Source organism: Mauremys reevesii, linkage group 5 (assembly GCF_016161935.1).
Source record: "Mauremys reevesii isolate NIE-2019 linkage group 5, ASM1616193v1, whole genome shotgun sequence".
In the NCBI taxonomy this organism is placed as follows: domain Eukaryota; kingdom Metazoa; phylum Chordata; order Testudines; family Geoemydidae; genus Mauremys; species Mauremys reevesii.
Genome location: NC_052627.1, coordinates 64,978,154 through 64,990,753, shown reverse-complemented (window position 1 = coordinate 64,990,753; position 12,600 = coordinate 64,978,154). Strand labels below are relative to the sequence as shown.

Genomic DNA, 12,600 nt, shown 5'->3' with positions numbered 1-12,600 from the left:
CAGATTTCATGGTCTTTCCTCCCAATTGGTTGGTAGCAAGCCACTGTGTGAAATCAGGGAAATGTCAGTTGTCTGGAAGCCCCGTGGACCAAGGTTAGAGACCCGTAAGGTCATGACAGTAGGCCATACTACAGGATGGGGGATTATTCTGTAAAGTAGTTACTCTGAAAAAGACTTGAGGGTCATGGTGGATAATCAGCTGACTGGGAGCTCCCACTACAACTCTGTGGCTAAACAGATTAATGAAATCTTTGGATGTATCAATATGGGGTTACTGAGTAGGAGTAAGGAGGTTATATTACTCTTGTATTGGGCATTGGTGCAACTGAAATTGGAATACTGTGTCCAGTTCTGGTGTTCACATTTCAAGGAGGATATTGAAGAATTGGAGGGGTTCAGAGAAGAGCCGGCGAAAGACTAAAGGCATGGGAAAATATGCCTTAGAGGGAGAGTATCGAGGACCTCAGTTTATTAACTTCTTGACTAAAAGGTTGTTTAATGGTTGATTTGATCACAGTCTATGTAGAGAGCATAAATTTGGGAAGAGAAGATACTTCAATCTAGCAGACAAAGCTATAGCAAGAGCTATTGGCTGGAAGTTGAAGCTAGACAGATTCAGACAAGAAATAAGGTGCACATTTTTGTAGTGACAGTAAATACCCATCAGAGCAACTTATCAAGGGTTGTGTTGAACTTTTCCATCACTGGTAACTTTTAAATAAAAATTGGATGGCATTTTTCCCTTAAAAGATGTGCTCTGGAGTTGAAGCAGGAATTAATTCAGGGTAGTGCTATGGTCTGTGTTGTGCAGGAAATCAGACTGGATGATCACATTGGTCCATATAGCTATGGAGGAATCTATTACAATATATTCCAGTTATTACACAAAGTGAAACTACATGCATCTGACGAAGTGGGTATTCACCCATGAAAGCTCATGCTCCCAAACGTCTGTTAGTCTATAAGGTGCCACAAGACTCTTTGCTGCTTTTAAAGTGAAACATGTAGCTATTGTATTGCCAAACATGCTATAGATATCCTGGCATTTCACTGAAGATTATTGAAAGTATCTTTTTAAAAATGTCTACATGAGTAGAAATGTTCATGACTCCCTGTCTTGCTATAAAGTGGTTAAATATTTCTAAAAGTAGAGGGAAAAGGTATTACATGTATGCCAAAGTGAACTTTCTGATAACTGCTTTTATGACCCCCGAGTCACATTTTTCACTTATTCTGTTTGTTGTTGAAGTTTTGAGGTTTTGACATTAATGTTGTCAACATGGTATCATTGGTGGTACAGCTTTGGATTGATACATGAAACTACAATGTCTAAGTAAAAAGAACTGTGTATCACAACTCTTCAATGAAGATTCTCTGAATAGGTTTCTACGTATATAGTGAATAAAAAATATATTAATCCATGGCTTATTCCCTACTGGATATAGTGATTTAATTTGTTTATCCTCACTGTAGATACAGAGAAAAATACCAGCAATTATATTTGGTGCATTTGGTGCTGATAAATATAATAATTCAAAATGGTTATATAGAACACTGGCAGGTAGTCGTACAGTATTACAAAGACAAGTCACATCTTACTACTTTAACTAGCATTAAGTGATTGCTATTAAATGTACAGGTCATAACATCTAAATCATAGATTACTGCACTTAAAATTTAATTATGCTATTAACAAATTATAATAAGAAAAACTGAATGACAGTCTATTGGCATAAAGTGAATACTGTGGTTATTGAAACAATTAACACTTCATTGTATTTGTGTTCTTTCTTTAATTCTGTGTCACAGTGAGAAGTCTTGGTCCTACAGAAACTTATTCATGTGCTTAATTGTAAGCATGTGTCAGTAGTCCCATTGTCTTTGCTATGTGAAGTCAGATAATAAAAACGATGGTTTCCTTTTAGCCATTACTGTCAACTGAAGACCTTTTTGGGAGTGTATGAACTCCCTCAATATATATTAGATTTTTCATGAATTTACCTAAGGAGCCTTAAGAATTAATTGAAGAAATGCAATTAAGTACTAATTCTCAGTGCCTTTGGGACCTCCAACAAACATGCATGCCCATTTTTACTGCATGCCCATTTTTCCAAAAGTTCAATTTAGTGGTGAGTGTTTTTTTTTCTCTTCAATTATTGCTAGGAGTAAGTAAGTATATAGTAAGTTTAACCATTTTTATTCCCTGCTTCACAAGGTCCCTTTCAATCAGTACTGATACCTGATTCATTATATTCATGTGGGTTTCTGGAGTAATAACCTCAGGGACTAACCTGTCTAATTTGGTATCCATGGCTACACAGGAGTTTATAATGAGGTATTCTTATTGCTATGATTTTTTTCCAGGATATTGTTACCAGCAGCATTGGTCAAAAAATGTTTCCAAAAATTGTTTATCAAAAATGTTATCAAATTTTGCTGGAAAAACCATCTAAATTTTCAACCAGCTTTAATTACCATACTTTGTCCCACTCACAGAAAACTGAGGCTTATAGGCCTCTAAATCAGTGCTACAAGGTAGATCTGCCATCTTCTAGCTATTCTGAAGAGTTTTTAAAAATCTTACATCAACGGATATTTTTGTCTTTACTTATTTTTAGTTTTACTGTGGGCTTCACAGAGATCTCTATTTTGGATCAGGCAACATCTCTGTTTTGAATCAAATATTTTCTAAGGGTTTGAGTTCAAATGTCCTCTCCCATATATCCTTCTTCTTGACTGACTAGTTGCACTGTCCCTGTATATGTAGTTTGAAATGAACCTGTGATATGTTAGCAGTGTATTTTGTTGGAACATAGAGAAATTGTAAATTCAAAATTACCTCCAGGGTCTCTTTCAGTAGTGTAAGTGATGAAAAATATTATTGGACAGCAGAAACCTTATCTCTTTGTAAGGTGGGAGCACATTTCTTCATCCACATAGACTCTAAGAAGAATACCAGAACTGAAGAATTCTCAGCAGCATTCATCCCTTGATAATTTTAAGAGTAGATTTTAGAATGCTATATTGTATCATCCTTTATTTTAAAGTTAACTGTTAATTTCTATTTTACCTGCCAAACAATTTGATTTTAAATAGCTTTTTGAATTGTTAATAGCATTAAGGGCAGTATTTATTTAAAAAAAATACATTGTACGAGGCATGCAACACGTCTGCATGATCTTTCCAGCTTCCAAGAGCCACAGCCATCCAACACTATATTCTCAGACAGTAGGGAGATGAGTCCCCCTTTGAGTGCCATCTATTCATCCCCAAACATTCACAGGTAATTCAAAGATTTAATGTTTTGTTTTTTATTTTGCCTGCTCCTCCGCTTTTTGTCACCATTGTGGTGGTGGCCGGAACAATTCTCATGATGTATACTGCAACGGATAATCCAACACTCCGAGCACTCCTCATACCTCTAGTGGAGGAATTAAGTTCATCTGCTGAACAAAGCACTAAATGTATTCCTTTTGACAGATAAAAACGTAGAATGGTGCACACCATCAAAACAAAAGTTTTTCTCAGTTGCTCAAAAGTAATAATCAAGCATCAGCCTTCTTTTGGCTTTACTTACTATTGTGCTATTAATATGAAACCTGGAAAATCATTGGTTTCCTTTGATCAGAATCTGACACCCAGCTGGTCATTCTGGATACCAGGCCCAGAGCAGCCCACCCATTGTGGATGTGTTATATCCTTTTCTTGATTTGTCTGATATCTTCTCGTAGTCCAATCTATGTGAGAAAATGAATGGTGTTACCACTCAGGTTGTTAGATACGGGCACAGAAATTAATTTTCCCGTATCAAGAAAAGTTGCTGATGGATAACCCTGTTTCTGTTGGGGAAGTCACTGTGATTCTGTGTGGATGTGCATGAGTACACTGTCATTGGCTGTTTTAGTAGCTTTTTTAAGAATCTGAAATCCTGGCCCTATTGAAGTGAATGAAAGATTTGCCAGGGACAGATTGGATATAATTTCACCCTGATCTTAGTTTTAATGTTATTTCTAATCTACCAATATCCAGGGATGAATTACTTCAGTCTTTCTCAGCATTTTCTCTAGTATCCATCATTGCAGTATCTAAGTACTGCACGAGTAGACCTGTATTGTGAAGTCCTTGTGAGACTTCATGGAGTATTCTGCTCTTCACCCGGTTCCCATTTATGGTGGTAATTGCATAATCAGTCAGACTCTGGATTAGTCCAATTGTCTTTGCTAACTTGTTCCACAGCCAATCCCCTCAACCAAGAGCACCATCCTCATCACTATCTCCAATTCTACCCAGCCATACAATAATGGAACTGCAGCATTTTTAACTACTAATCTCCCTTCTAAATTTCACCAACCTCCTCCCTTCAGATAACTGGGCTCAAAATCTTAAGGGGGGAAGTGAAAGCTCCTTGTAGTTCTAGTCAGAGCTGGAACACCAGGAAACCAGATATTCTAATGATATTTTGACTGAAAGTAGTAAGTATTATGTTCTATTTTGTTCTTTTCTTTGTCCTTTTCAGTTATGCACCCACTATCATGGTATCCAAAGCTTAAAAGGAGACTAGGGTTTCCCTATGAAGTTTACTAATGAACACCCCAAGATAGTAAAACGAAGCTAAAAATCCAGACATTATGAACTTCAGAAAGGTTCAATTAGAGACCAGTTCTAAATATAGCTGAGGAATTAAGATTTTTTTTGTATCTGAACCACATTACTCTTCCTTGTCTGAATTCCCCACAGCTAGTTAAATATTACTACAGATAGCATATACTTCCTAAATCAAGTGTAACAGCAATAAATATTTATTTGTGTTAGTTTATATTAAAGCATGGCTGCTTAATGATCTGTTAGTTGTTAATTTTAGCTGCTAATTATAATTCTTTGCTTGGATTCACACACTCTGGACATTATAACAAAATATGAAAACACAATTCTAACAAGCCCCTTTTTCTTACTTTTCCCCCCAAACATCAAACATTTATGGCATGGTAAAGTACATACTTTGGGGAAACAACCAATAATCCAGACTGTAATTTTTATAAATAAATCTGGCATTTCATCAGTGCCTTCAATGTACATTATAAATCTGTTACAATGCTACAATACTAGTGCTGTAAGAAAGTGCAAGTTCAGTCCCACCAGCCTAAAACTGAGTCATACATACATGCTGTAATTCATGCTCTCTGAAGATCTGTAGTCTTGTTTAATATCCTTGTGTGTATATACTAAAACCAGTTAAATGATTTGCAATTTTAACCAAATGTATCCAAACAGAATCTCTGATTAAATTTAGTAAAAAGGTTATCAGTTGTGTGAAACATGAAGGGTTAACTAGTTCAGTAAATAAAGGAATGAGCACATGGGTTCCCTCAAAATTCAGCACAGGATAGAAGATTTCCTGAGAAGAAACACGTGGCTTAGAACTTTGACTGTATGCTCAAATATGGAGAAAAGGAAGTGGAACAAGTTCCGCTATCAGACGAAAAGCTTCTGGAAAAACAATCTTCCCCTTCTTATTTAAAACTTTTCAGAAAATACAATTCTTCCATGAAGGCTTCAACAATAATCCATCCTCTGTTTTATTTTTTTTAATGGTGTCCTCCCACTGTCTTGAAATATGTCAGTGATAAACTGATATTTGTTTTAATAAGGGACTCCCTCAAGACGTGTTTAGCTAACAGAATGTGGCATTTGCTGGGTAAAATATTAACCCCTTTACTTTTCTCTCCTCACCTAAGCTTCTGCCCCAAATCACTTCTCACTGTTCCCACAGGACATGCATTGATTTCTTCAAGTTCTCTGCTGGCAGCATTGTCGTTGCGAGCAAATCATCCTGTGTGTTTGGCAGGGGGGCATGGTTAATCAGAAGATGAACTGGTCCCCTCTCATTAAGGGCTGGTTAGTTGATTGGAAAACAGATTTTATTTAATTTTTGAAGCAGTTGGGTCATCTGTAGCAGTGGGTCTCCCTGGGCTGCTGGAGGGAATGGGATTCCCCGGGTTGTGGTGCTGGTTGGTTTGGGAACAGGGTTCCATGCTCCATCCTAGAATGGATTATTCAGACTGCGGGCTGGGTTAGAAAGGGGGAAAGGTGGTCTGCAGCTGCTGAAGGCCTCACATTCAGTGGAGTGGCAGGGCCCAGTGTCCTTTTCTCCTCCTCCTCCTGTGCAGAGACAGGTCTGTCTGTGTGGGCGTGTCTATGTGATTCATGTCCTATGTTCTCCCAATGGAGCAAAGGGACTCTGGGATAGTGAGGAGCCAGACAAAAATATTCAGAGAACAGTATGTCATAGGTGACATTAGGGTGATCCCAATGAGAAAGCAGAGCTTCTATATCCACATTTTTTTTTCTTAAGTGGGGACTGCAAAACAACACTGGGACATCCAACACACAGCAGAATAGGAAGATAGAATGCCGCAAGGGGATGGAAAAGTTTTTTTGGAGTGAGAGAGTGGAAAATGGTGTCAGAGCCTCCATTTGAGAGAGGAACTTTTTCATAGACATTGATAAATACTATCATTTACATGGGGTTACATTTTTCTCTCACTTACTGTGTTCAACACTATGACCTATGGAGTGTGCATGAAAGGACAAATCCTGCCTTTCTTATGAGAGTCTTCCTCTTACAAAACTCGCACTCAATTGCTGCAGGAAGGATTGAATAAGGATTTGCCTCTAACAGTGCTTTACAACCTTACTTTACAATTTCACTACATTTTTGAGGGTCATAATCATAACATTTTTCTATATTATTTGTTTGATTTTTTTTAAAGAGTAGTATAACTAGCCATGATAACATGAGCTATTGTACTGAAGTTTTACTATACTCACATTGCAAAACATTTTTTTTTATTATAGGGACTGATTCTGCCACTGATTCTTACTCATTTTGAGTAGGACTTTACTCTTTGAATGCACCAATTGGCAGCATGTGGTACATAATTTAGCATTATGTAATATTGATTCATTAACATTGTTGAATCATCTATATAGTCTTCATCAGTATATTGTTTTGACATCATTTTCCTCCAACAGATCTCCATAGAACAACATACTCATCAAAACCATGTTGATGTCATAATGTGTCCTGATTAGTTGGATTGGTATTAACATGAGACTGTCCATCAGTTTAAGTCCAATTTAAATGAATGATCATTACAACGTTAGTACAAGAAAATGTTAAGGACTAAAAGCCTGATCCTGTTTCTATTGATTCACAGATTCACAGATTTTAAGGCCAAAAGAGATCATTAGTATGATCTTCTGTATAACACAGACCATAGAATTTCACCCAGTTACCCCTCTATTGAACCAATAACTTGTGCTTGACTTAAACATGTGCTCTAGAAAGGCATCCAGTCTTGATATGAAGACATCAAGAGATGGAGAATCCACCACCTCCTTTGTAGTTTGTTCCGATGGTTTGTTCCAATGGTTAATCACTGTTCCTGTTTTTTAAAAAAAAAATCTTTCTAAATTAAATTTTCTGGCTTCAGCTTCCAGACATAGTGTATTATATGCTTTTCTCCACTAGATGAAAAAACCTTTAGTATTCAGTATTTACTCTCTATGAAAGTACTTACACATTGTCATTAAGTCACCCCTTGATTTTTTTGGGTGAGCTCTTTGTGTCTCTCACTATAAGGCATTTTTTCCAGCCCTTGAATAATTTTTGTGGCAATTTTTTTGCCCCCTCTAATTTTTCAACATCCTTTGTAAAATTTACTAAGTATTCCAGTATTAGTCTCTCTAATGCCATATAAGGAGGTAAAATCACCTACTCACTATTCCCCTGTTCCCTCATTCAAGGATTGCATTAGCCCTTCTTGCCACTGCATTGCACTTGGAGCTCATGTGGATTCGGAGCTATATAACCGACTATGAGGACACAAGGGACAGAAGGCCATCTATAAACTCACCAAAGCAAGAGAGAAAATGATGAGGGATGTGAACGCCGCTTACAGTAGAAATGAATATAGTATTTTGTAAATGAATGGTGAATCAATCAACAAAGTTTGGAGTGATTATTTTGAAAGAGTGATGAATGAGGAGAACCCAAGAATGGAATTGAGAACATGTAACCCAAATTGGGGCATGATAGATTGTATGAGGAAGAGATTGCAGAGGCATTTAGGAAAATGAAAAAGAAGAAAGCACCTGGCTGGATCAAGTACCAGTGGATCTGTTTCAGTTATTGGTAAGGGAAAGCATCAAATATGCTTTCTAAAGAAAGGGAAAATGTCAGCTGAATGGCATAAAACATTATGGGGCCTATTTTTAAATATGAAGGCGATATAATCGCTGACCCCAGATAGAAAAGGGGGAAAAAAAGAAGAACAAAAGCTTAAGCATGTGATTAAGTCCACTTGAAATCAGTGTATCTTAAGCATGGTGAATCTGGGCCTATATCCTGATTCTACTGCCTTTTGCCACTGGCTTCAGGATTTGGCTGTAACTTTTTGACAAAAATAAAAATATTTAAAGATAACTTGTGATTAGGTTTTCAGCAGTTCTACAATTGCAACAACATTAATGGATTTAAACCATGTTTTTCATAAATTGAATTCATACTAATACTTTTTATACTACTTTTCAACCCAATGCAATTTGAAATGGTTGCGATATTATAAGACATTTAAGCAATCTTGAACTCAGTCAGCCTGGCTGATGAATGGCTTCCTTTGCTTCAGTTAACATTAAAGCTTCTTCATGGATAAGATGTCAGAGGATACTCAGAGAGAGTGTAATTGCTACTTGCTTCTGAGACCCTAAGAGTGCCACTTTTGAGTTGTGCAACCTCATAAATTCGGGAAACTTGGGACTACTGTTGAGCTAAAGTTAGGTCATGCAGAGCTGGTGTCAAACCACTACATTAGCCTATTGTAAAGAAGTGCAGTCTTTTTTTTATCATATTATCAGCTGTCATCATATGATTTAAAGCAAGAACATTGTAAGTAAAGCAAGAAGCTGATCTCTGACATGGATGTTACGAGAACTGATCAAAACAAAAGTGAGAACACTGCATGACTATACACAAGGGTAAAGAGTGTAAAGACAAGTTTCCAAGGTATACAAAATAATTCCCAAGGTACAAATGAAGAAGTGGAAAAAGAGGAGCTGAGAAAAACCCAGCAAAAAGAAGACCTCATCATAGAAACAATGAGAGTCTGACAGGAGATCAGAACCAATACAGGGAGGTCACTGCAGAACAGATGTCTGTGCTCTGAAAAAAAGAAGTGTACGTACTTTAGCAATTCCTGCTAAATTAAAATCTGATGTGATGTGTTCAGGAAAAAAAGATGAAAAGCTGATGGCTGTTAAAAATTTGATATGCCACGTCTTCTAAAAAAGCAAGATGAATAATATATACTTTAATGCTTAATATATTTAGAACAATTACAACTGATTTTCAGTTGTATTATTAAATTATTATTGCATTTGCTTTAAAAATAAGAAGCTTCCTGCCTTTAACATAAACACTAAAAGAAAATAACTAAAAGCTTTAAATTAATTACAAAGATTAATTTAATAGGTGATTGCAATCAATTGCCAGTACCTCCGTAGTCTGTATATATCTGCTTTCTACTTCATTCTGAAAAGTTCATTCATATGCAGCTATCACATACTGATGTAATCTGGAATTTTCTAAGATTTAATACAAAATTACCATCGTAATTTTGTACTCTAGTTTCGTAAATGTCACAAACTAGGCAATGTAATATTATCTTTCATCAAGTCTGAAGTTAGAATGAGCCTATCCCTCAAATATTTGGTCAAGCACTTTACCAAAGGGCAGATGCAACTGATTAATATTAATATCACCCACTTCTATTTTACTTTGCAACGTTACCTTATCTGGCCTTTTAAGATGAATGGTAAAAGCAGTATATTATTTCTAGAAAATTCCTCAGAATCTGGTTTCTAATCAATACCACAGGATACGCTAAAGTCTGATCAATAATTATGTTCCCAAACGCCTAAGTATTACTTACATTCTTGGTTTGTGAGAAGGTAATTGACAATAAAGCTGTAATATGTCTATATTTTCCTAATTTTCCTCCTTCCCTCAGATTTTTCTTGTATCTCACCAAATTTTTTAAATGAGCAAGGAACAAAAAATACATCTTTCTTGATAAGATCATAATGTGCTTTAAATAGGATGAATAATGAAATGCAACACGTGATTTTTTTAGAAAATTAAAATCAAATCCCCACTCCAAAATTTTGAGAGCAGAATGGGATTTTAGTCAAATAACTCCCATTAATGCCAATGGGAGTTGTGTAGCAAAAATCCATTTGTGATTTTTTGGGAGAAAAAGACAATGTTCTTCACGAGAAAAATACTTTTTAGAAATTGTGTAAAGATCAAGAGTTTTAGGAACTCACAGGCTGGAGAAAGTAATTGTATATCTGTTAAATCAGTCCCCTATTACACTGAATAATAATTGGTGGTCTTGAAGTCTCATTTTTCAAAATCCCTTTAACTTTTTAACATGCTACCCTGTCAAGTTCCTCCCACACTCTGAACTTTAGGGTACAGATGTGGGGACCTGCATAAACACTTCTAAGCTTAACTACCAGCTTAGATCTGGGTTCGCTGCCACCATCCAGATTCCTCAGTCTGGAACACCTCCTTTCCTCCCAAAACCTTCCCCTCCCTGGGCAGCCTTGAGAGACTTTTTCACCAAGTTCCTGGTGAACACCGATCCAACCCCTTGGATCTTAACACAAGGAGAATTTAACCATCCCCCCTTCTTTCCCCCACCAATTCCTGGTGAGTCCAGATCCAATCCCCTTGGATCTTAAAACAAGGAAAAATCAATCAGGTTCTTAAAAAGAAAGCTTTTAATTAAAGAAAGTAAGGTAAAAATCATCTCTGTAAAATCAGGATGGAAAATACTTTACAGGGTAATCAGATTCATATAGCCCAGAGGAACCCCCTCTAGCCTTAGGTTCAAAGTTACAGCAAACAGAGGTAAAATCCTCTCAGCAAAAAGGAACATTTACAAGTTGAGAAAACAAAAATAAGACTAACACGCCTTGCCTGGCTGTTACTTACAAGTCTGAAATATAAGAGACTGGTTCAGAAAGATTTGGAGAGCCTGGATTAATGTCTAGTCCCTCTTAGTCCCAAGAACGAACAACCCCCAAAACAAAGAGCACAAACAAAAGACTTCCCCTCACCAAGATTTGAAAGTATCTTGTCCCCTTATTGGTCCTTTGGGTCAGGTGTCAGCCAGGTTTCCTGAGCTTCGTAACCCTTTACAGGTAAAAGGATTTTGGTGTCTCTGGCCAGGAGGGATTTTATAATATCGTACACAGGAGGGCAGTTCCCTTCCCTTTATAGTTATGACATACCCAAATCTGGGATATGTCATTGGGTACTCTGGAGATATTTACTGTACAAATACCCAGTGATTACCTCACTTTTTCAGGTGTTTATTATTATGCATGTGAGAGTACAGCATATTAGCCTTCCCACAGTACCTTATTTCTTTCTCAGTAGTGATGTGTAGAAAAATCCCCATGCTACTCATACACAGACAGGTACTTCCATGCTGAAAGCATGTTTGTATTGCTTGAGCAGTTAAATTTTAGGACAATAACAAGCACTAACAGTAATAATTCAGCTCTGTTGGACCACGCTTTACAAAACATGTTCTGCTCCAGGGCCATAACTAAGCTGTTCCTGCTCAGTTCAGGAGCATTTCCAACTTAAACTAGAAGATAATCAATTCAGTACAGAAGCTGGTTATAGAAATCCATGTAGTGGTGGTGGTCATATTCTATATTCGCCCAAGTGAAACATATATTGCAGTCTACACCGCTTAATCCTTAAGATCTTATTGTGAAGATCTTAAATGGGGCTTAGTGTGGAGGGCTTTGCACTGGTCATCTCAACTGAAGAGAATTTAGGGTGACCAGACAGCAGTCAGGAAAATCGGGACAAGGGTGGGGGGTAATAGCGCCTATATAAGACAAAGTCCACAATATCTGGACTGTCCCTATCAAATCGGGACATCTGGTCACCCTAAGTGAATTCCAGCCTTAGTGAAAAAGAGGAGCTACTTATGGACTGTTGTCGGGAAGATTGCTCCTCGCTCCTGTAGGCAGATCTATTGAAAACAGTAAACTGTACCACAGTTCTCTGTAAAACTGCACTGGATAATGGATTTACCCAGGGTAAATCTTTATATGTGTTTGTAACCATTTTCTTCACTTCAGTACAATTAGTGGCTGTGAAACAGCATATGGTTAAAAAGCATACTAACCATTTAAGGGTCAGACGGAAGCCTGCAGCCTGGGGATAATCAAGGAGATTGAGCTCTGCCATGGGCACTGAATCATATGAACAAGAGCAGGAAGTAGGGCAGGGGAAATTAATTAATTAATAGAAGCCAAGTAGGTTGCAATTTGGTGGCAGCTGATCTCTCAGGCACCAGTAAATAAGCATAACTCTTGGTTTGGACTGTACATTTGGGAACCCTGATGAAGTGTTTGTTACAATAAGGCCTGTCTTGAAGTCTGATTTAAAAAAAGATCATGCTATTGTGTTGATATGTGTTGGCTTCTCCTTGCCCTGGGAGTTTTAAACTGAATCTA

General features: G+C 37.1%; 1 protein-coding gene across 5 annotated transcripts in view; it reads left to right on the top strand.

Annotated features, from left to right (window-relative positions):
- FSTL5 (follistatin like 5) overlaps positions 1-12,600 on the top strand; it is an 879,952-nt gene that overhangs the window by 409,073 nt on the left and 458,279 nt on the right. The window lies entirely within an intron of this gene.